General features: G+C 40.8%; 1 long non-coding RNA gene across 5 annotated transcripts in view; it reads right to left on the bottom strand.

Moving 5' to 3' along the window:
• The window catches only part of LOC142384759 (uncharacterized), a 45,477-nt gene extending 21,326 nt beyond the window's left edge, over window positions 1–24,151 (bottom strand). Inside the window, exons 1-5 of one of the 5 annotated variants that reach the window (XR_012770107.1) lie at window positions 23,757–24,151; window positions 20,049–20,076; window positions 19,485–19,701; window positions 13,657–13,879; window positions 1,149–1,362 (exon numbers count right to left, since the gene is read on the bottom strand). This is a non-coding gene — a long non-coding RNA (uncharacterized LOC142384759). Of the gene's footprint in view, window positions 1–1,148; window positions 1,363–13,656; window positions 13,880–19,484; window positions 19,702–20,048; window positions 20,077–20,179; window positions 20,729–20,939; window positions 21,014–23,756 lie in introns of those variants that run through there. The other 4 variants (XR_012770108.1, XR_012770110.1, XR_012770111.1 and 1 more) reach the window with 4 other exon arrangements.
• Window positions 24,152–25,987: the final 1,836 nt, after the last annotated feature.

Below are 25,987 nucleotides of genomic sequence, written 5' to 3' on the forward strand. Positions count from 1 at the left end.
TTTTTTAAATTTCTCATCATGATGATACAACATAACTGTTTGAAAAGGGACAAAGAAAAATTAGCATGGTTCAGCAGCCCAACTCAATCATTTTGAGTGGTTTAATCTTTATCTGGTAAACTAAGACGCACTGAGACATGTCCAAACAACTGAGCTAAACGTAAAAAGAAAAATAAAGAGATTTCACATATGTTGAACAAACCTGAGATACATTGAATACTTTATTGTGTGTGTTATAGAAAACAATTACTTGTTCAGATCTGAGAAGCTGAAATAAAGAGCATTGGGTGTTCTTGCTTAGTTCTTGCTCCAAAGCTGGAAGCTCTAATTTTAGGAAATTTTCCTCTCTAGCATCTGGAGAATAAAATAGTCAAGTGTACATAAATTACACAGAATTCCTAAAATTATTTGAATGCATTAAAATCAGTCAGTATATTATACACCTACACACAACTCCCCATGCATGCATAGATATGTATGTGGTATGTGTTTATGAATTCCTAAGCACATCAATTTTATCAAGTATAAGTTAGAATACTAAATAGAAAAAAGATATGTGTCATGTCAAAGTTTTTATATTCAAAAATGCCTTCTGGATACAAGAAAATTAGACTAAACCGGCATTATGCCTTAGCTCTGAGGTAATAGTTTGTGGTGGTGCAGTTGAACTGTCCAGCATTATAACCGGACTTGCCTGGACAAAGTAAGTATATAGAAATGACTTAGAATTAGAAACAACTCTGAATATGATGTAATTGAGTCGATAACCACTTTTAACCATGACCTCAGCAGTAAAAGAACGATTGAACGTACTTATCCGTAATATAACAACGTGAGCATTGAAAAAGTAACTGTTGTTGCAGAGCTGCTGGATTATAGTTTAATGAGGTAAATCTTAATGAGGGGAGGTTTCACGTTTTTAAAAATGGAGCTTGATAAAGTTCTGTCTTTGTGTCTCCTGTTTGTATTTGTGGCACATTTAGTTCAAAGAAAAAACGTTAAATGTTGGATTTCGATAAGTCACTGGAATTGTCTTGCTGAGGTCAAACCAGATGCTATCATCATTAAGAATGATGCAGGCCCTTTATTCACACGCATCACATGCACACACCTAAGTGAGTGCTTCAGGTGGGGAAGTGTGGATGTACCTTAAACCTGCAGCATGTAGCGATGGGAGGATGATGAGGAGAAGGAGATGCACAGGTTGGAGAGAGGAATAACAAAAGGGAGCGGGGAAAAGAAAAGCAGGTGTCCAGGGTGGAGAAATAGCAGAGCAGAAATTTGGATGTAAAAGAGGAAGGGAACTCATCAGCTGGGCTTCAGTCAGTCAGGATTTCCCCCGTCAATCCTCACCTCAGGCCCCTGAGAGATATGAGAAATGAGGATAAATAGGGAGCCCGGAGGAGAGGCAACTCACAAGGCGTACGTAGCGAATTAAAGGATACATGTTACTAAGTGAAGTTAGTCTAAATTGCCCTTCTTTAATCTACATCAGAGCTGTTCTTTTCACTTTTATTTATTTAATCTTAATTGGTTTCTATTTACCATACTGTTCATATTATTAATGCATCACAGTTTCATTAAAAAACGTTCAACTGAAAAAGCAAGAGGTAGCTTTTATTGTGACGTTACAGGAAACACTGCAATGGATGATCAAAATGTGGCGTTTTAGAAAGAAGTCTCCACCTTCTCATCAAGGTGACCAACATTGCCTTGTCCTGCTGTTGTGTTAAAAAAATACTGCTGTGTGGGGCATGATACTGTATCATTGTTGCTGGTGTAGCATGAATTAGTTTGGGAGATCCATCATAAACTGAACCTCAGTGAGGTGGGCTTGTGTAAAGAGGAACAAATTGTAACCACTAATGATAACCAATCTAAACACTGAAAACTTAAGAGTCAGACTGTAACAATAATTCATCCATCATGACTAACCTGAAGTTTTTCTAACTGTGTCTAAGCTGACTTGGGCATCATTTTGTCATATAGCTATTGTGTGGGGATATGGAATTAAAAGATTCTGTTTATATATTGGCTCCTATCAAACATTCAAGGCCAGTGAACTTGATAGTGAGTCTGTACATAAACCTGAAGTTTAAACTGGATAATTAGGGAAACATGAACATGATAACATATATCTAAACAATAATGAAGAAATTCAATGTCTTCATCAACAAATATTATCTGGTGTAATGACACCACAGTTTCTGTTCTAATCCTGAAATGATTTGCAAAGGCTGAGCTTGTCAGTTATCAGTGCAAAGACAAAGTCTGTACAAGCTGCAGCTACACGTATCGAACACAATGTGACAAACTAGACCTCTCAGTCATAGAGTATGACTGATCGCTGATAAAATATTATCTGGTGTAATGACACCACAGTTTCTGTTCTAATCCTGAAATAATTTACAAATGCAGAGCTTGTCAGTTATCAGCGCAAAGACAAAGTCTGTACAAGCTGCAGCTACACGTATTGAACACAATGTGACAAATGAGACCTCTCAGTCATAGATTTTGACTGATCGCTGATAAAATAAAAGAAAAGAAAAAGTACTGTTTACAGTTTACAATCTACAGTGTCTGTATATCCAGAAGTACGTTCTTCATTACATATGTTCCTCTGCATGTGTGCGTTTCATCTTGTGTGCAGGCCTACAGCTCGACTGTATAAAACATTGCTCAGCTAAAAATAAAAAAAGGGCTCCGGAGAGGAGCGAAAAGCATTGTGCGCCGTGAGTCACGACCAGGAGTGTGGCGGTGACAATGCACTCCCTTCACTGCACACACACAGTCTCGCACACAATCACACTTCTCCTCCCCATTCAAGTGCTGAGCAAGAGAGAGAAAGTACCATCTGGTTGCCAACACCATGACATCAAGACCTCCAGAAACTGAGTGAAGGAGACAAAAGTATTCCAAAGGACAAAAGTCCAAAAAGACTACAAACACTATAAGAAGATGCATATATTTAAAAAATCTAATTTTGAGTTGTCCCTAGAGAGTTTCCCATTAAAGAAAACCACCGCATCTCCCACTGCAAAATTCTCGTCTTTATAACATTATATACAGTGAAATGCAATGCTAGAAAAAAAAAGACTAGTTACATTTAAGAAAGAACAAAATTATGTATCAACTAAGTTTTATTAGGTTTGATCTCTACACCGTTTATGAACACATCTGGTTAATGGCTCAGATGTGACAAAACACCCCAAATTATCAAGATACAAATATATGTTATCTTCATAACAGATGAGTCTGAATTTTTTTATCTATACATTTGTCGCAAAAGGGTTGCACAGTTTCTGTAGCCCCTCTTTACTGCCAGTTAATTGAACTCAGTATTGATTGCTGGTATCCTGTAGATTATATGGTTTGTTGTGCTAAAAAGACCAAACATTAAGATGCATGTAAATGTTCACCCATTTCATGGTTGCCTTTCAACAATCTGTGTACAGGTTCTTGGGATGATTTTTTTTTTTTCTGTTGCCTTACTTTCCACCATCATTTTAGTTTGAGCTTTTGAAAATATAACATTATGGATGTTTTTTAAACCTTTTGGGAGAACAAACAAATGATTCTGTGTTTCTTTATGGAGACAAAGAAAAAAAAGGAGTGTCACATCCAGTGTGTTACTTTGTGTGACGGACAAAAATCTAAAATTGGCCCACGTTTGGTCGAGGTCTGACCCATGAAAAAATGTCAAGCTCTGTGACTAAAATGCTTCACTGCAGAGCTCATCCTCCTCCAATTTTCAAAGTACTCATTCTCTGATTTAATAGGGAAAAACCAATTGCATTAAGAACTAATTTCTTAGTTATTCCTGTTGTCTTGGACTTATCAGTCTTCATTTGTACGCACGCACTTCTCAAACCAGAAACTAAAATGAAAACTTCATCATGATCTGGAGTTTTGCTTCTTATTTTAAAAGGAATCCTCCTTTTAATGCCTTTCTTTGTTACTCAGTTTTGCAAATTAAAAGGTGATTTTATATTTTTCTCTCCAAACTAAAACTTTTAACATCCACATCAAAGTAAAATATTCTATCTACTGTACATAGACTGTATACAAATACAAATATTTATCAACTCATCCAGAGATTGAGCTTGAAAGTAAATACTGTTTAGTTTCAACCTCAGTTTAATTAGTGAAACTGAATGAATTTCACGACTAAATGCTGACAGGCCGACATCAGCACCTCATCTAATTCAAGAAAAGTAAACCTGCTGAGAAGCAGATTTTCAGTCCAACAGTTTAATGGGGGAGCCGGTAAGTATGAGGATCAGATGAAATATTTCCAGAACAGTTACAAACCTAACACATGGAGTCAACCTCAGAAAAGATGTGCCAACAAATCCCACTCAAACAGCATAATTCTTTGTGTATTTTGTGAAAACATCTGCTTCAACTCAAGAACATGTTTCAACAATGTGCAAACATGTTCCACGCACATAAGAAGAAAAAAAAAGCCAGAAGTCATCAAAGGTGGCTGCAACAGCCTTGTACGTTTGGAATCTGAACTGAGCACATGTTGAATAAAAAGCTGGTACTCTGAAATTTTGCCTTTAGTTGCACAGGTTTCTATCGTGCCATGCTGCCCTGCTTTTGGAAAACAATAAAATAAGTAAAGAGAGCTGGTAGAAAGGCTGAAATGGAGCCAGAGGTGCTACACTGAAGACAATCAACTAAAACCAATGTGGTTTTGAAACAGTTTAGATTTTCTTAATCATGAATACCCTTTAAGGCCATTTTAACAGATCTTCAGCAGATCTTCGCAGAAGTTTGATTACATCAGCAGTCTTAGCAATCACGTTTCTTACAAAGTGGTGCTACTAACTACATTGTGATGATCACTAGATATCTCAAGCTTCAATGAAACCAATCACAAGGATCTTTCCCTGAGCCCCACGAATACCTGAAAACATAAAAAGCCCTTTAACTAATGCTTTAAGTTTTATGAATGGATATTGTGTTGGAGAGTTGGAGAAAAAAAATAAATGTGTCATCAGTTAACATTTTTATATCAAGGACGCAAATCATACACTTTAACAATCCTTAGTTAATTCGTGGCTCATGATGGTTTAATGCATGAATTGATGCAGTTGATATCATGAATTATGACCTTGTGATCAACTCACAACGGAATCATATGATTACCTCACACCTCAACAAATCATCAGTTCACTAATCTTAATTCACTCTTATTTCACATATTAACTGATATGCCAGAAAATGATCTGATTTCCACAAAAAGACTGAAATCAGAGCAGAAATATCTATCCAGCTACAAGAGTAATCAGAACCTTACATTAAAACATTGTAGAAGTTCATTTGGAAGCTGTTACAGCTTTTTAGTCTTCTTGGTTAAGTGTCTACAATTTTTACACTCCTGGCTTTAGGCAATTTCTCTCATTCTTTGTGACAGATCCCCTCAGTCACACCGAATGGAGGCATGCATTAATGATATATCTGATGAAGGTTGGACTGGCCAAATTATTAGAAAATAAAGACACATCAGTAAGCAAGACAGTGTGCTGGAAGCTCTTTTAACTCTTTTTCTCTGATTGACCTGTCATTTATTTAAGTGTGCAGAACATTTTACATTTTTTTTAAACAACTTTGGAGTAAGCATTCATGAACTGACCCCAGCTGCGTCTATATGGTGTATGGGATTCAAGATTGGGCTTTGGTTGGACCACTAACGTACAGACAGAGACTTGAACTGAAGCCGCTCCAGAGTTGCATGCTTGGGTTTGCTGTTGTGTGGAAAGGTAAACCATCACCAAGTCTAAGGTTTCTGCACACTAAAGCAAGTCTTTGAAGGTTTCCTTGTATTTGGCTAAATCCATCTTTCCCTTAGTTGTAAGCAGTCATTCTTGTGGAGAGACAGGTACAAAAGGTTGTATTTATGCATGTAGGACCTGCTGTTCTCTTTACTATTAAGTGTGATACATCATCATCCATCCATCCATTTTCTATACCCGCTTTATCCAATGTAGGGTTGCAGAGAGCTGAAGCTCATCTCAGCTGCAATCGGGCAAAAGTTGGAGTACACCCTGGATGGATCGCCAGTCAATCACAGCGACAACACAGAGTGAAATGAGGCAGACAACCATGCACACTCACTCTCAATCCAAGGGCCAAATTAGAATCGCCAGTTTTGGATGGTGGGACGAAGCCAAATTACCCAGAGGGACCCACCGATGGCATAGGCAAAGACCAGGCTTTGGTAATGACACACTTTGAAAGACATATCAAAGATATAGTTGTTTGGCGAAAATAAAAGACAAGTTTGGTGCAAAGCAAAAACATCTTTACCTCACAGCAGTTGTGAAGCATGGTGGTGGAAATGTTCTATTTTGGGGTTGCTTCACTGGCTCGGGGACAGTGCAGCTTATAGGCATTAATTAGACTATAAATTCTGCATCATGTCAAAGAGGGATTTAAGACAATGTGAGGCCATCTCTTCAACAGTTGAAGTTGAATTGAAAGAGGAGCAATCAACTGATAATGATGATCAGCAAACAAGCCAATCCACCAGGAAATACAGTACATATAAGAAAACCACCAAACTAACATCTTGCAAATGAGGAAGCTTTGCTTGGAGAAGGGGGTCCGAACATTTTATCGAGCCAGAGTAAGAGACTGTTGAATCATTTTTCAAATGATACAAGATGTAATTTGTGCTAAAACATCTGAAGCCAGTTGGGAGAACTTGGTAGTGTAGTTGTGTCTAAAGAAGTGAGTATATTCATCGCTGCTTTGACTTTTTAGACAATTCTGCCGGACTATTTCAAGCAGAAAAAAAGGCAAGTAGTGGTTACACACTGTCACTGAACTTCTGCTGCTTGATTTCAAGGAGTATTCATCATCATGAAATTATCATTAGACACAAAAAGGCACACATTTTGCCACTGATACTGGCCCACAGACTACAGGGTGAGACAGTGATATAGATATACACTCTGAGTTGACTAATCCTTATTCCATCCACACATCCATCCATTCAATAGAAATTGGAAAACTATTTTCTCACCTTGCAGGTTTATAGGACAATAGCGTCTTTGCAAACTGTCTCATGGAGCATTTGATTAGCAGTAGCATTGAGAGTGTTTTTTGAGTGACTTGCAGCATCTTTACAGATTTTTTGATTTACAAAATGTCACAAAAACCTTCAAACATCTTGCAACTGAAGGAGCTTTGCATGGATGAGCAGTCCAACATTTTCATTATGCCAATGTCCAGTGGTGGACAATATCTGTATCTTTTTTGAGTATCTGTACTTTACTTAGTAAAGTATTTGGGGTTTTTTGGAAATTTATGACTTTAACTCCACTACATTTCAAAGACAAATATTGTACTTTCAGCTCCACTACATATCTAGGAAGCTTGTCGTTACTCGTTCCTTTTAGGCTTTGTAATCCACTGTTGCTGTTTTTCTTTCCTAAAATGCAATTGGCCACACCAGAGTGGAGTAAAAAAAATGTGGAGTCTCAGCAGAAAACTGGACTTGGCTGCAAGGCTACTTTCTGCCGAGACTACAAGAGTGTTTTGTGAACTGAAGATCTTCATCAAAGCAGAGTTGTAGTTTGTTTGCAGTAATGGACTCAACAGTAAACTTCTACTCCATAGTAAATATGTGTGTGTGTGTGTGGGGGGGGGGGTGGGTCCTGTTTTTTGGGTGGGGATGTTTTAAATAAATTGTTTTATAAAAATATTTTTACACTTTTATTTTTAAGTTTTTACAGGTAGTATAGACTTTTTGTAGCAGAGTGGTACAAAAAGTCTACATGTCAGTACATCATCAGGTGGTTTCAGAGAGTTACATGGTTCTGTAGAAGCACTCAGAAAACAATACAGCAATGTACTGATATTAGAAAATGCACTTTGTACTTTTTTATACTTAAGTATTTTTAAAAGTAAGTACTTCAGTACTTTAACTTGAGTAAAATTTTGACCAAGCAACTTTTACTTGTAGTTGAGTAAGATTTGACCATGAGTATCAATACTTTGAGTTGAGTATTTTGTCCACCACTGCCAATGTCAGAGACAAAGGCTATATTCTATTGTGTTATTATGTGAGAAAAAGAAAAAGAAATTAAGTGGCTGGTGACCAAGCATGAAGCACGGCCCCTTCTGCCTGTGATTCCCTCACCCTATCTAACTGATAAACATGTATCGTGTGTAAACATAAGCCACTGATCCAATGAAGGCGACGAGGCAGAGCAGGGCGGTTCATACCTTCCCCAATCTATATAAAAAATTCAAATTGCAGCATACTGCTAAACAGATGCACATACTGGGAATACTAAATCCTGACTGAAAATAAGTGGGTATATTCTGTTTACTGGCATAAAACTTGCCACTGGACGTACTTAAATTTTCGAAGAAGGATCAGACAATCAAGGATATTTCTGTAAAATAAATTCTCATGCTCATCAAGTATTTCAACATGATCTGTAGTTATTTCAAAGCAGTGCTAACGAAGTAAAAATACTTCACTACTGTACTTAAGTATATTTTGGAATACTTTGTACTTTCCTCGAGTTTAAAATTTTTTGACAACTTTCACTTTTACTTCACTATATTTCCGAACTTAATTGCATACTTTTACTCCAATACATTGTCATTGTTCGGTTTAGTTACTAGTTACAAAAAAAAAGAGCAAGAGAGAGGGAAAAAAACGCAACAGTGTTTTGACCCCATACATGTTATGCCTGCCCAAAGACGTGGAAATTCTATCTTACAGAAACTCCCCTTTTTTAGGTTTTAAGGTAGTTTTACAAAAAAGGTCTTCCTCTTCAGATGCCAGATAAGCTGCAGTTCCCTCCCAATTCTTTTTTCTTTTGTATAATGACCGGTTGTGTGTGCACCTCCTATAGCTTGTGAAGTACAGTAATCGTAACAGCTTTTTTTCTTGGTGATGTTGGCCGCATTTTCTGTACTGAGTTATTTTATTTATTTTTTAGAAAGGTTTACAAAAGGGGTTTCAAACTGGACTCCCTCTTCAGATGGCAGATAAACTTCAGTTTTCTCCTATTTTTTTCTTTAAATTTTGTTTATAATGATGGCAATAACAGCAGCCTCTTTTGTTTCATTTTTTTCTTAATGGTGTACTGTACGCCTCATTATTCAGCAGTGACCTTACTTGAAGAAGAAAAATTTAAAGGTTCACAAAGTTTGTATTTTCTGTCTAAACCTGGTCTAACTTGGTTGGACACAACTTGGTTGTGTGTAGATTTTAAGTGTATTTGACCTTCAAAGTTGAACAAAATATAAAAAATGTCATTCAAACTGCATTTGCCTTGTTTACTTTTTACTTATACTTTTCATTACATTACTTAAGTACATCTATTTTTACAGTAATTCTCATACTTAAGTACAAGACGTTTCGGATACTTTAAGACTTTAACTCAAGTAACATTTCAGTCAGTGACTTTGACTTTTACCAAAGTCATATTTTGGAGGGGTACCTATACTTTTACTTGAGTGTGAGATTTCAGTACTTTATACAACACTGCTCCAAAGAAGGTCAAATATTTTCTTGTCCAAACGTACAAGAAGCAAAAATTTCTTTCTATTATTTATTGTAAGCCTTGTCAGAGTTTGTTTAGGAGGTTTACAAAAACTTAGTTGAATATCATGGAATGGTTTTTGTCCTGGCATGCTGTGTGAATTATGAGTTAAGTGTACCACAGGCAGACCAGTTAAGGTCAAGGCATACCTCAAGGATTATTATTATCCTACCAATAGGGGCAAGTTTTAATTTGTAACTGATCATGATGAAATAGGTGAAAAAGTTATTAACTTTGGCTGGAGTGTGCATCGATGGTAAACACTAAGGCAACAGACATCAAGAGACATAAGACAAGAGGCAAGAGACAAGACACATAAGACATCAAGAGGAAAGTGAGAACTGAATTAGTCACCTAGCTTGTTGTGGTTTTGAAAAACTTTCTAGGCTCTCACTTGGGACAGATGTCATTTCACTTGGAGCCATCACTTGCTACTGTGCTTTTTGCCCAATCTTAAACTCAAATGACAAATCCCAAAAAGACACCTTGCAGATGTCGTAATTAAGGAAGGACCAATTGAGGAAAGCAACCGAGTATGTTACAGAGGAAAAAAAAAACATACATACTGAGAGGAGGAGGTGATGGTGGATAGATGTGTAAACAAAGTGAAATGGACACAATTTTTTCTGTTCTATTTGAACTTGCTTACAATATATTATTGTAGCTACATGAAGAAGGGCATTGTGGTGGATACATAGCGAGAAAAATTGGGGTTTGAACCTGCTAGTCAGCCTTCTCTTTGTCAATGTGGGTTTTCTTCTTCCCACAACTCAAAGACACGCACATTGAACCTAACTTGTAATCTGCATTGTCTGTAGGTGTGGATGTGAGTTTATTTTTGTTTAAGCTCCATGCTGGACTAGAAACCACTCCAGGGTGTAACCTCCCTTTCGCTCACTGGTCTCTCAACTGGGATAAACTAGAGCCCCACAAGCTTCAGTGATAAAGTGTGTGCAGCTGACGGATGATTGAATAATAGCTTAAAATTGTTACATTACTACAAAGATTGAACCCCAATTCATAATTTTCTGCCCAAAAAAAAGAACCAAGTATTCTTTGTACCTAATTTGGGGAACTAAATAGCAAAGAGAAATTAATTGTTTTTTTTACCATTTTCAGTATTAGATTGAGATACATCTGTTTGATTATTTCTGGCAGCATCCTGGGTTGACTGAAAGTAAAGAACAGTGACCGTACTCTTCTACAGACAGAACATGTTATTCAGTGCAAATATGGTGTTCTTTGCTGCAGAGGAAAATTATATGTAAGTCTTGCGTAGCACAGACTATTCTTATTTTACCAGTAATTCATATAGGTTTTGGTTGGGACTTTTTCTTGAGGTGGACTGAGCCACTGCACTGTCATTTTTTGTGCTTGTGAATAAAATAGATTTGACAAATAAAAAGTGGACATATTGCATTTTTTAAACTTTTTTTGAAGAGCAAAACAAATGTGAGTTTCACAACAAGAGAAAAAAGTTATGAAAACAAAAGAGAGTAGCACCGATCTGTGTTTATCATTTGTGTGTAGATTTTACATTTCTACTGTTCACAGCGGTATACTTTAAATAAATGTCACCTGTGACAAGTCTGTGGAAGATACTTGAATGAATAAGTCAAACAAGTTTTTTGGCTGGAAATGTCATGTAGTTTACAATAAAGTGCAGATGCATATATCACTGCAAAGCCACACATTTCAAAGCTGAAACTGAACGTATGGTGCTCTCCTTGGGATAATCCTGAAAGATTAATGCATGAAGAAAAAAAGATCTATTTTTTATAACAATAATTAATCATTTACTATATGCATTTTGTTATCATTGATCATATTTCTCTCTTTTTTTGGTACCCATGTCTTCAAAGCCTCTTGGTCTCCGTTTTAACCATGATGTGATCTTCCTATATCTTGCTTTTCACTGGTACCTCGTGTCAAACAAGACCAACGATTGTCAGTGGATATTTAAGAACATGCTGTGATTTAATATATGCAGGAAGGCTGACGTCTGGACACAGATGCTTTCTTTTCTTTGTGGGTGAAGGTGTGTAGACCATAAAATGATGGGTATATCATTTAAGCAGAGTGTGTTTAGCATGGACTTGGTCAAGATGTCATGTTTAATTCATGTAAGTTGAAACAGCCAAAAGCTTCACAGTGGTCGTTTTTCATCCCCACTATTTTGTGCCTGCTCTCGACTCATGGTGATTTGGTGTTTGAAACATTACTCTGTGCTCAGGTAAAAGAGGAAAGTCACAGCGTCAGCATCACATGCAAGGATGTACAATGAAGCGATTCAGTTCACCATGACGAAACCGTCACTTTAGCACCACACACTGTGCCTACCACCACAGTAAGCTATACACCACTCAACCAGTAAAGAATAATTTCTATAAAACCAATAATCAATCAGAAATTACACAAATATAAAATGAGCCACACACAAAGTTTGGGTGTATTTGTCCTGCTTGTAGGATTTGTATCAGACATTTCTGCCACCACTCAAAAGCAAACCACAGGTGAATGAAATTGGGCAGGGGTCACATAACAGCAAAAGCACATTTAGAAATTTACCAACCAGATATCTTCAAAGAGTTGGTGTTTGTGTGCCAGCGATACTCTCAATACGCTCTGCTGGTGTAACAGTACATTCTTTGGATTGCAGTTTTGAATTATTCCATTAAACTACAACGTATTACAGTGAAGGTCAAAAAATAGCAGTTGAAGAAATCTTGAAAATTGGATGGAAAATATCTCATCTACTGCAGGACACAAGAGGATGGTTTGCGTAAACTGACCCTTTGAATTAACTTGGACTACATTGTTAACAACTGCACCATGACGACAATAAGAAAAAAACTTTGGCCAGTACAATTTTGTGAACACAAGAAAATGATTGACTTCTGTGCAATTTTACAACTACTTTCATTAGACTGCGTGTTGGAAAATTCACATTTCTGTATGCTTTTATGAACAGCTCCACATGACTACTTTACAAGAAAAATGGAGAAATGTAGTTTTGCATTGGCGTTTTAATTTACTCATGCACACACATACATATACACACCTACTTAAATATAACCATCCAGATTCCTGCTTTTCTTAGGATATGATTATGGACTTATTCCATTCCTTATCACAGACGCAGAGCAGTGCAGCACCATCAATGGCTTTCTATAAAACAGCTGTCATGTAATGTTTCCAGCAGCCTACAGTTAAAAGTGAGCTCATTGACACAATTGCCAACCTAAGTCAGGACCCATCAACATGATTATATCTGCCATGATGTTTTATCATGGCAGATATAAGCATGTCATCCAACTATCTGATTTACAGTGTAAACTGATCACTAAAAATCAAAAACAATGTACAGACTTTTTAGTTTTTTTTTTATAAATTATCCACCAGGTCATGGCTTTTCTTCACGCGATATTTACAACAGCAAGTAAATCTAAAGTGTCTGTGATATGAGAGACCTTCAATTCAAGAACCCATGACAAAGAACTAGATACATAAAGTACACACACGCAGCTGTTCAAATGCCAGCAATACACGTTCACAATTACTGCTCATCACATAGTTTGAACGCTGAAGCTAAAGATGCAGGCAGAATATCCTGATGTGACTCATTAGAATAACAATATTAGATCTCTGCCAAAAGGTTAGAAAAAATAGAGAAAAGAGGAAACAGGACAACGAAAAGACACGACTTAACCGGGGGGGGGTGTATCGCAACAAATTTAAAATTGACACTGGTTTGAATCATGACAGGACATAAATATTGAAATAACTGCTACTTTTCAGTATAATTTCTTTAAAGGCTTCAGGCAACCTGACAAAAAGCACGCTTGATTCTCAAAGGTACTAAATATATAGGTGACTCAATGGCTTTTGCAGATGATTTAAAACACATTAAGAAGTTGAAATACAAGAGAGGGAGGGATGAAAAGACAGCCGAGCAAGATCCTCTGCAGTCACAACTCCAGCTCGCATGCACCGAGCAGTAATTACGAGCCTTACGCAAAACACAATTTAAAGGGTGATTTGGGGTTGACGTCATTCTCGAACACATCTCAGCCCGTGCAATTACCTTTTTCTGGATGAAGACTAGAGGAGGAAGAAGAATAAGGGGGAGGAAGGTCTCTCGGTGTCTCTTTCAGACGCTCCTTGGTGCAAACGTCCAAAACGTGGGTTACCTTTCCTCTCCGCCGCACAGCTGGGGGGGGCTCCAACTGCAGGAGCCGCAGCAGCGGGGTCCACGCGAGTCACCTCGTTTTCATCTTAACTCGTGTTTTTTATGTTACTGTCCTTTCCTGCAAAACAAAGAGAAAAGCATGGTAACTGTGCATGAAGTCGCGCATGCAGGCCTACACAGATAGCTGAGAGATGCGCGGAGGGTTGAGGGGAGACCTTCAGCCTTTGGTTTAGAGACGGCCCCACGGATTTTGCGCGTTTGTTTTTACGCGCAAAACTGACAGAAATCCACACTTTCAAACAGGACAATTGCGCTACATGTAAATGGTACAACTATGATTACTGTTAGTCACGTCTGCACACGAAAAGTTACATGGAGCCAACATCATGCATCTCGTACACGACTGTGTCTTTTGTCGTTTTTGTTGCCAAAGACGCAGAGAAAAGGAAGATGGGTCAGAGGTCAAACGGTTTTCTTGATGATGAAACACTTAATATATTTGTGTGATGTCGTGTTGCTCAATATTGTTCGAATTCATTAACGTACATGAGCCCTGCTCTAATTTACGCTTCAGACATTTTAGTTAACCTGCTTGAGGTAGCCACAGAGGAACAAAGCGCGCTCCTGAAAATGCGTCGTCGGCGCAACATTTTCTAGTCCAAAAGGGCCCCATCGGGTCTGGGGTCTGCTCTGGAGTTGGGCGAATGTCACTATTGGAAACTACAGACACACCTGCTGGGAGTTTCAGCCTTTTTTTTCTTTTCTTTACTTGATCAGTTACCTTCCTTGTAGTGTATCAGGGACTGTTTGTTTTTGTTTGTTTGTTTGTTTTTTTTGTACGAGTTTAACTATTTCACCGCTACGGCCAAAAAGACAAAAGTAAGTTGTTGTTACTTCTGATATCTTTCTGTTCTCCGGCGTACACTTTTCCGCACATGATAGTTTACTGCCTTGCAAAGTGTCCCGCCTTCTGTAACTTGCGGGTCACGCAGCGTAAAGGGGTGATATTATCTCACAATAATTCATATAATTTATGAGCAGATCTATACTTCTTCATAATGATTCTTCTGCTACGTGATTTTGTACTGCAATACCTAATTCAACAGTAACGGGACAGTAAAGAAGAGACTGAATGTAAAGTTGCACGTGTCCTTCTTCTCTGGTCTAAACTGAATGGTATCTTCTTTTGTTCATTTTACTCTGTCTGTTGAGATGGTGAACGTTCGTCTCCGGCTTTTGTTTTGATCGGTGTGAGGACTTTGCGTGCACACGTCATTCAGACTTCCCAAGTAGCTTTAGAAGCCTGAGATTTGCACTGCTGAATCACTTGAGTGCGTATTGATCGGGTTATTAAGCTGTAGAATTTTTTGGAGGTGAATGATATTTCATTGTTGTTTTATTCTTTTATATATTTACTTTTTTTTTTAATCTGAGGGTCAAGCTGTATAGGGCCGTGCTCGGGACTCTGTATGCTATTTAACGTTGACAGGGAACAGTGGTGGGTGATGCTTGAAGTGGCTTAACTGCTATTCACAAAACCGGGAGGGAGACACGTGTGCGTTTACAGAGTGTGTGTTCAGGGAAGGTCTGCCTAGATGCTCGCACAGTGGCTGCACTCACACACAGACAGACACGGGCACACACAAGGTAATAACTACAGCGTCAGTGTATGAAGAAGGAACTGCAGCTGCTCCTTATTCCTCTCCCTCTGCCAATTTGGGCTTCTCCCCATGTTGGTGGTCTTATTGGGGAATCCCTTGCATTATGCACTGCACTCACTTTACTTACAGGTATGTGTATTTGTGTGCGAGCGAGTGTATTTGCATGTTTCCCACAATTTTTTTGAAGGGGGGGTGGGGGGGGGGCGTAAAGGAAAGTGGCACCCCACCCTCCAAAACATAGACACACACGACCCTCCACGTGCAACTTGCAAGGGTCTCCCTGTGTTTGCACTCTGCTCTGTTGGGCCCTGCTGTCACTTAGTTAGGGGGTTGAGGAGTAAGGGGTGTGTTTGGTTGAAAAAAAATGACTTAATGTTACACGGCCCAAAGTTTAGGGTCCAACGACATGCTTGTTGACAGATACCACCCAAACAGTGTTCTCGTGGACACTGAAGACCGCAGGAGTTTCAGCAAAACTTGGCTGCGACGTGGCTGCAGAGCTTTGCCACAATGTCTAACAAAGAAGAAAACTGTTGAGACTTGGGGGTGGGGGGTGGTGGTGGTGGGTTGGGGGGTGAGTTGACACACGTAGAGCTGCAAAAAACAACTACGACAAAAACGTCACTGCCACGAAAATAACGAGAATAAATAAGGACAAAAATTATGCAAAAGGAAAATTCGAGCTGAAAAAAGAGAGAAGTCTTTAAAAAAACAAAAACATTAAGACGGTAAAATTCCACGAGTGGAGCCGTCTTGTGTTTGTCGATGTCTCGACACGGCGATTGCGCCCTCCGCAAATGCTTTTTGGGGTAAGGGCTTCCCAGATTAATAGTTATGAACAGCAAGCCCAGACCGCAAAAAGATTCGTGAAGGACATTATCTGCTGTTGCTGCTGCTGCTGCCGTCCGACGGAGACTCCGTGACACCCGGGTAGCCTGCTCTCTTTTCGCTTCCGTGAATTTATCTCCCATCCCGGCTCGGTCATTATATCTCCAGCCTTCGGCAATCCGAGGCAAGTGTGTTCCTCCAACATACACTCACACTAGGAAGAGGAGAGAACACATAGAAGAAAGACCAAAAGGAAAAGAAGAGGGGTGTCTTGCTGCTGCTGCAACTGAGAGCTGTCCAAGGTCCTTGCGCTCTTATTCCCCACTCCTTCTCCAGTTTAAATTCTCCTCTATCTCCCCTCTCGTTTCTCCTCCCTCAACCATCCCTTCTCCTCTCCCCTTCCTCCCCTACTCTGACTCTCCCGCATATTTCCCTCTCCTTGCTTATCTCTTTTTTTCTCATCCAAACGCCAGGATGTGCAAGGCCCGTGTGATCACTGGGAGCTGTGCATCGATGCGTTTTGTTGTCAGCGCTCTCTCTCCCTCTGTATTATATTCTCTGCTCCGTGGTGTGTCCCCCTGTAGTAAAGCGCTGGCTGTCTGCAGCCGCTCCAGAGCTCTCGGTGAGGAGGGAGCAAGGCTGTAAAATGCTGGCAATAAATAGAGAGCAGGGAGGGATCTTATTGGAGCAAACCAAACCTCGTCATCAACCAATCGGTGTATCGCTCATATAGGGACCCCCCTTTTTGAAAAAAAGGTTAAAAAAAACGAAAAGAAAAAAAAAGACGGCTAACCAAATTGTGATCCATACCAGAAAGAGTATACTTAAGATGTATGCATTGATATAGGGATATGTTTGATGGAACTATGAATAGTATTTTATTTTTTCCGCATTTATTTTTTTTCGTTTAGCGCCTGAAGCTGCAAAACTGACACATTGGAGTCTTTATATCGTGATAAGAGACAGCAAAATGTTGTATTGATAATGATAATAATAGAATATGTGACAGCAAGAGTGAGCTATTTCCACCTCATCACAAGTACCCCCTTTCCTTTCCTTTCCTTTCCTTTCCTTTCCTTTCCTTTCCTTTCCTTTCCTCACGAGCCAGCAACACGCTACACCAAATTCTAGGAAATCCAAACAAGCAATTATGGAAATAATTGATAACAACTGGGTGTCGACCAAGTAAGATGATTTCTATGGCGCTCCGCTTTGAATCACAACATAGCAAGACGCATCTGAGGCGACTCATGGTCACCTATAGGGTTCACCGGAGGATACCACTGCAAAAAGGACACGGGGGTCTCCGAGCTGCAAGTCCGGACGTATTTGGTTCAGTCGTTTACAGCGTTACTGAGGTTGGAACAAAGCATCATAATAAAACACATCACCGCCGCGATGCACTGCAAGAGTCCACAGCTCATACAGCAACAGTGAATAACTTGGCAAACGTACAACACGTCCCCGAACATCGCATCCAGAATTTAAGAGTTGATCGCGACCGTAAGCCACTCATTCTCACACAGAGTTCAAACCATCTTTAATGGGTTTTGTTTGTGGGCTTTGTTTAAGTTAGCACATTTGCAACTGCTCCATTAGTTTTTCAAGTGCCGCTGCAATTCCTCCACCCCCAGTGCTCCCTAAACAACCCTCAACAGCCCCTAAAGGGAACAGCAAGTTACTGTACCGAGGTGGAGATCGGGTCACGATTTGGACCCGGAACCCTTCACTCTGCTCCCCCCTCCCTGTTTGTATCAGGTTTGATCCCAAACTAACACCCGCCTCCTCCCCTCCTTTTCCTCATCCTGGTCTTTATCTCTGTCTCTCCTTCTCTCTCCATCTACACTGCCCCACTATCGCTGATGAAACTCGTCTGCATTCAAGTAGGCTGCCAGCCATGCCAACAAGCAGCAGGGCTCACACCAAAAACAAGCTTGGGGGAGAAAGGGGATATTTGAGGCTGAATGGGGGAGATGGGGAGGGCGAGCGAAATGGTTAATGTAAAGCCCACCCAGGACCCCTTACCCCTTTTCCTCCCACAATTCCCCCATCTTTGTTTGCCCACCCCCCTCACAGGGTGAGGATTATTTTTTCTTCTTTTATTGGGGTGGTCGTTTCACTTGCAATCTAGTCAGTCACGATTCTCCCCCACCGTCTGCACTGCACAGTGACTGCCTCTCCTGACGCAGCCAACACGCACATGACTCACTTCAGCAGTCACGACTCGGGAATCCGTGTTGTTTCCACCGAAATTATACCCTCGGTATTGCATTATTGAGCGAGATTTTGTCCCTCGAGTCGGTATTGGTGCGTTACGACCGACGAAGAATCCCAGAGTTGTTGCTTTTTTGTGTTTGAATAGGTGGGACGGATCGCAGGTGACGTCTGAAGCGGATTTAGCATCACAAAGACAGGCGGTTGATCTGGGAAATTTGGCCAAAGTCGTGTAATGACTGGGATGGGATTGGGGCGAGTGCGCTTCTTTTCACCCAGTCGGACTGCAGAGCAGTGCAGACGCCTGTAGCCTTTTCATCATCTATCTGTTCAACGCTGACGGCTTAATTGAAAGGGTGATTCCTTCAAAACTCTCAGTCCATGATAGGAACGCTACTTTCGCCGCGTGTGAGCCCTCCTCTCCGCGGGGAAGCAAACATATTGTGAAGAGAGTTATTTGACATACAAATAACAGCACTGAGACACACATCTAAACTCTTCTCGCTACTTTTTTTTTCTTAGGCGCATTGCAAATTTGTCACCGTCTGTACAACTCCTGTGAATTCTAACGTCACGGCAACACTGCTTCACTTGAAAACGTTGGATTGATGAGTAAATCAGATTGTTTTCTTGGGGAGAAGAAATCACGGAGCCTATCCAAGTCGTTCTGGCTGCTTGCTCTTTCTTTTTCTCTTTCCCCGTCTTTGCATCTGTCTGCTTATGGCGTCCGATGAGGCCGTTCAAATTATTCAAGCGGGAAATGCTCTGTTATGAAAAAGAAAAATCGTGCCAAATATCTCCCATCAGTGGGCGCAGGACACTTTAAAGAGGCGTTGTCACTTCAGGAAATAAGATTCGCTCAGTGATGAGGCTGCTGGTTTCCAAGCAGGAGTAAATAAAGCTTTTGGCTGCCAGAAACAAGACGAACTAGCCCCGTACACACATACATGCATACAACACATACACATATACACATGCACAGCAACAGCCCACTACTGCCACTTGGTGTGGTTTCAGCACCATTACTGCTGGACAGCTCCCGGGTTTCCCCATGCGGTGCGCCTGGTCTCTGCTGCAGCAACAGCTCCTTCACTTCACTCCCTCCTCTCCTCCTCTTCTTCCTCCACCGTCGCTTTTTTTTTTTTTTTTATCAGTAGGACTCCTCTTAAAAACAACAAAACGGTGGCAAAAGTGTCCTTTGGCGCTCATCAGAGAAGGGTTCCCCTCGCATTCGCAGCTAAGCATAGAAATGGGAGGGAAAAAATAAATAAATAGAGACTCAACAGCGCCAACAGACAAAGGGAGTTTGTGCACTATCTTGTTTACGAAAAGGGGTGATTCCTACTCCGCAGGAAAGGTTCATCGGCTCTACAATTAAACATGGCTGTGAAAAAGCATGCCAAAATTGAAAACAAACAAACAAAAAAACATGCTCACGACTATTCGAAATATTCTTGCGTACATGAGACAGAGGGGGAGGCAAAATTTGGAGAATATAAACTGCACGGGCAAAGGGCAGCATGTACTACCAAATCCATAAGATTGCACTGGATTAAACACTGCATGTGCAAATGTTTTACTCACCGAGGTTCCGATACGTCCCTGTTCCAAACTGCAGGGAGAGAGAAAGATTAAGATTTTAGTGAAAAGCCGCAGCAAGAGTCTGAGAGAAATGCAACAGATTAAGTCCTCCATTTGTTATTATGTAGGCTTACAGTGGCACGTCCAAGTTTACTCAGGATCGCCTCCTTTTTATACAAGTGATACCCAGCTGTCTATTTCTGGCGCACGATCAAAACTATGATGCTATTTTTAGGTCACAGTATGAGGACGAAAAGGAAAAAAAGAGAAAACATTCACAAAAGCATCACTTGGAATCGTTAAGTGAAGTGCATGTGATGTAAATTAATTTTGCTTTTCGCTTCTCCAACTCTGCTCAAGATCCTCGATTCCCCTCCGTTGCATCATTGCAGTGATTTTTTTTTTTTACCCAATGTGCCTTTAACATCACCACCGCGTCCTTCTCATTCTTTAAACACGCTACTTTCCCTTTTTAACAACTAAAATCTGGAACTCGTCGACGCTGCCGTTTTCATCAATAATATTTGATGTCTTGTCGCCCTCTTCAGAAGCTTCTAGTCCCAGTATCACTTCAGCAGCTGAAACTCATGAATGCTAAATATGTCCAAATACTGATGAACACGAACTACCCGGCGCTCGCTGCGGGATTTTCTTTTTTCTTTTTAGTCGACGGAGTACTGTAATATTTAGTAATTGAGCTTTGCTGACGAGGAGAGGGAAAAAAATAAATAAAAAGCCATTTTATGTTGAAGGGCTGCGTCAGTTACTAGGCATTGACGTCACGTTTAAATTCTCTCACTTTACAGCCCGTATAGTCTGATTAAAGACTGCCGCTCTGTGATCAGCCCTTCAAAAATTTGCCAATGAAAAAAAATAATAAAGACATGAACGTACAGGTGGCTAATGTGGCATGGACTCGTGGAAACTGCAGCTTTGGAGCAGGTTATCTCCAGGTAGAAACCTTCCTCTAACGCTGGAGCATCTGGGTTTCCAGCCAGTCCTCCCTCTCTCCCTCTGCCCCCACCCGCGCATCTCTCCCTCCCAAACGTGTCTCGATATATCACCCCACCAAGTGTTGGTGCTGTTTTGGTCCTGGAGAATTTATATCCCAGCATACAGTGCATTTGGCGGGCAAAACACGAGGAAAACATAGCGAGCTGAGCTGCTGCTGCTGGCTCCGTTTTCCATATTCACTGGACATGCACACGCAGCATTACCCACGCATCAGACCCACGGGGAGCGCACATTTGTTCATAAACCTCCACTGTATGCTCGGTCTTTTACCCCACCCTTGTATATTAAATTCCCTGCAAGTGCTTCCCCACACACCGCGCTCCGACCATCTAAAGCGAATGAGACAGGGTGGGATTAAGAGAACTGTAAAGGAGGGTTAGAAAGTGAGGTGGCGAGTTTCCACTGAGTGTCAGTCTAGAAAACTCGGCTCTGAGAAGGGAAAAGGGCTGCGCCCGTCGCATCGGTTTGTGCTATTTTTATCCCTGCCTGTAGGCCAACTGTATGTCAGTAACTGCTGGCGTGTGTATGTAGGCTATATGTATGGGGACACAATCAGAATGGACCTGCCATGTTACAAAGTTAACAAAAAGAGGACATGATAAGAAGAAACTAAGATATGATATCTGTTACCGAGGTTTTTTTTTTTCAAATCAAGTGAAAGCAATAAAAAATCACAATCGTTAAACACAACTATTCCACACGAAACCTTCATCAAAAGCTAGTCTACATACACAGACACTCATGTACACGCACAAGCATACTTCCCAGTAGTCCACGATGATTAGATGAGCAGTATCAATGGGAGATTAAGCTGAGGTTCCTCATTGTAGTGCGCCAAGATCACCGCATGGTGTCGACATAATTAGCACGAGATCCTCCTTATTCTAACCACGCCTTCAAACCCCGACCCCTGACCCTCCCAAAAAAAAGTATGCACTCCAGCAAGTTTCTAGTTGCAGCAACAGCAGACACCCTCCGCCCCCCTCCTCTGTCCGACTTCATCTCACAACGAAAAGATGCAGAGCATGCTGCAGCTCCCAAAGACTCAACAGAAGGGGACTTCCTTCAAATCGCACACGGCTCTTTGCTAATCGAGGTTTCCCCTGCAATAGATTAGAACCACAACTCATGTGGACTGCTTATATTCAAAGCACTCACTTTGAAAGAACACTGAGGCCAATGTACACTTCTGTGCAAAAGTTCGAGGCACTCAAATGGATTACATTTCCATACGCTCTTATACATGAGTCAGTTTCATCCGGGTGTTCCGTGCCAAATGGATAAAAGGAACTACAACATTGAGGCAAGAACGATTTCCAAAGAGCTACCTTCAGAAATAAAGAAAATATGAGTCCTGTAAAATCTGATACCGTCCTTGGAGTTAGTAGAGAATCGAAAGTTAAACTGAAGGGGGGGGGTTCAAACCTAAAGAAGAGCTGTTGGAATAGAACAAATGCAATGTGTTCTGTGCCCAGATTAAATTCTGTGTAAATGTGCCTGGGAGAATTGGGTGCTGTTTTAGGACAAATTATTATTCTGTTTACCGTCAAAGGAGTTGATGAACAATTTGCAAAAATGATTTTGAAAGCATACTCTCTTTCAGGCATGAAACATTTCCCCCTCTAACCCAATGTGCGTCCCCAAGACATTAATCTTCAGAATATATGACGGTCTAAGACAAGTGAAGTTTGGAGATAAAAAAAAAACACACACAAATACAACGTGAGCCGGGTGCTGTCCATGGTGCTGAACAGTTTCGTATCTATTTGGACCAAGATGGGAATGTATGTTGATAACTCGGTGTTGATCCACGGCGGAGGACTGCTCAGTCTGTCTGGTGTGATGTTTCTTCTAGGACCCACAACCTCAGTACTGCTACACACATCCAGTGTTGTACACGACGCACTTGGATGCGTTTCATTTGGAGCTGTTGAGCGTTGATCCATTCTAAATGTCAGTTTAAGAGCATTCATGTTTAGTAAAAGCAGTTGTTTACGGCATCACGTCCTTAATCTGAGTTTTGTCTTTAACTGCTACGAATGATAGATTATCACGGTCGTTCAGTTTGCTTTACTAACACGATAGTGAATGTTATGGCCATCAGTTAAACGCATCATGTCACTGTGTAAACGAACTCAGGAAGCTGAGTCAAAAAACGTGAATTTTGACAAAGTACCCCTCTTTGTTTTTATCTGATAGTTGTTTCTAAGCACCTCAGCAGAGCAGGATACCCAACACGTGAAAACTCCTACGCATCGGAGCCCGCTCTTTTACATGACTGCCAAATATCTGCTGTCAATGGACGAACACACAAAAAAACCCTGAAAACTTCCAGAGTACACATCCACTGCTGTTTTAGCATCATGTTTTGATAAGTAATTGAAGTTACTATTAAACAGCTATTACAAACACAGACATACCCTGCAAGGAACCCACAAAAAAAGTCACCGTGGACGTCTGTTTTGAAGCAAAATGAATACTGTGATGCATTCACTTAGGTAAGCAAAATGTCAGTAAAATGAACACTTTGAATGAGGCAGGTACCAAAACTGAATGGCGTCCCACACCACTACATTCCGGTTTATGAGTACTACCACATTCATCCCTCAGATCCATCGATAATTATAATCAAACCGTAAATTTCTCGGACTACAGCCGGATCCAGGAATCGTGTCACCTACAAACAAATGCACTTACCTTTTTCGATTAGCTTTTTTTCTTTTAAAACTCTATAAAAGGATTTGGATTTGTGCAGGCTGAGACGGAAAGAGACGGGGCAAAGCAGAGCAGCCTACGGTGCCCCCCACCCCCCACCCCCCTTCAGCGTCAGAATGGAGAAAGTCCGATGTGCGTCGTCTCCCTGCTCTTTCGGAGACTGAAGTATTTGTAGTTGCCATTTAGGATTCAAATGAAAGGTGGGTAGGAGAGGAGGGGCGAAGGGTTTGGGATTTGAAAGGTGGCGGTGGTCGTTGGACAGACGGAGAGAGAAATACAATACAAATGTGAGCCCATTGATCGAGACAGCCCGAAAAATCAGGGGGGCTTTACGCATGTGGGGAGGCGCATACACGATTCACCAAACTGCATAGACGCGCTCTCTTTCCGACTGTGCGCGCTTCAGTCTGCGTGTGTGAATGACTTCCACATAGAGATGGAAAGCATGAATGGGTTGGGAGAAGCACGACTCAGAGTCCAGGCTATTATTGGAATTATCCTAAAAAGAAACCTCCTGGAGGAGAAGAACATTAATGTCACAACACATGGAAGGACTTTAGGGGCCTCGACGACAAGATTTGCGATCATCTTTCTTTCCCTCTATCCCCTCTATCTCTGTGTGTTTCTCTCTCTCACTCACTGGCCCTCTTCTCCAGCAGTGTGCTATTGACCTGCATTGACGTCATTGCGTCATTAGGTATCCCTTAGAAACACTGACTTTCAAAAATAGTATCAAATTAATTCAGCTGGCAAGAAGAGAAGGGTGGGGCTTATTAGTACTTAGGGTAGGGACTTTCGGGGTGACTGTGGTTTATGGGTAGCTGTAGTGGCGTGTTATGTTCTGAGATTTTTTTTTCTACCTCCGTTCACCACCATTTCCAGTTTGACTTGAGTGGAGCGCTCGAGCAGACACATCAATATCCCTGTGCGAACCACTAATGGCTCAATGTGGAGCCCCGCTAGAGAGGGAGAAACACAAAAATAACTCAAATTCTAACGGAACTGCACATATGCATATTCACGGTGGTCAAATATATAGACAAGGGGGTGAAAAACGAAAGCATAGATAAAGCAAACACGATTAAGACGGTGATTAACAATAACAAGTAGTCTCGGCAGCATCAGTAACGGGGTCAAACTTGTCAAAATAGGTTTGTGTCTTTCTTTTACTGTCTCCCTCTCTCTCACTAGCTCCTCCAGTCTAAAAATATCTTCTAGCCTCTAGCTGACTACGCTGAAACCATTTTCATCATTTAACCCGAAGCCCCTTTAACAAGGAAGCCAGAACAGACAGACAGGTCACCCGGAGAAACAACGAGTCCAAGTCGGGTTCCTCAGATGTTTGGTTTCTCAGGTATAGCAAGCCTAAAATCTGTGTGCAACTATTATACACAGAGAAATACAGAACTCTGATATTACCCTGGAGTAAATCCAACAAATAAATATTGAGGGGGGGGACTGAGGCAAAAATACCTAACCATTCGTACTGAATTAGGCCTTATGATTCATTCTCTTGAATTGAGAGCCACGCATTTCAAATGTCGAAAGATGCTTCATCTCACGTCTGGTAGCTATTCAGCACTATCCCTTTCAGGTTTGCTGGGAGAAAAGTGTACAAAACATTTTTTTAAAAAGGGTGTGAGTGCTGTTATGGAGGTGAAATGGAGTGTGTGATAAACAACAGTTAGGACAGATTCTCTGTCTGTACCCAAATGCAAAAAGAAAAAGATGATAGACTGAACTGGAAGGTGTCAACGTGGGCTCAAGCAAATGTCTAAGCCTGCTGAAGAGCCCTTAAGAAATGCCCAGCTTTGGAGGTGCGGCAGCTGTAGCCAATGCTGACCTCTGTCTGAGTGAAGAGTTTTCGCACGGAAATCAGTGATGAATCCATGAGGATTTTGTTAAACAATAACAAGAAAACAAGTATTTTTGCAAGTAGAGGGTGTAGGACTGAGAGATGTGTGATCACAGGACATGGTGGAAAACAAACATGGGGAGAAATGTGTCACAGGAGACGTCATCAGCACCAGTGGAAGTCACGCAGCATTCAGGGGTCAGTGCCAAGGCTGAAGAGAGAGTTGGAGAAACAGACAGTGATCCTGGGTGTGACTAAGACACTCCAATCATGGAAAAACAGTGTGCTGTCTTTCCTCCTTCTTATTAACAATCGCACAAGTCGGGCTGTTTAAGAGAAAATGTGGGTCTTTATAAGA

Source organism: Odontesthes bonariensis, chromosome 7 (genome assembly GCF_027942865.1).
Source record: "Odontesthes bonariensis isolate fOdoBon6 chromosome 7, fOdoBon6.hap1, whole genome shotgun sequence".
Classification (NCBI taxonomy): Eukaryota; Metazoa; Chordata; class Actinopteri; order Atheriniformes; family Atherinopsidae; genus Odontesthes; species Odontesthes bonariensis.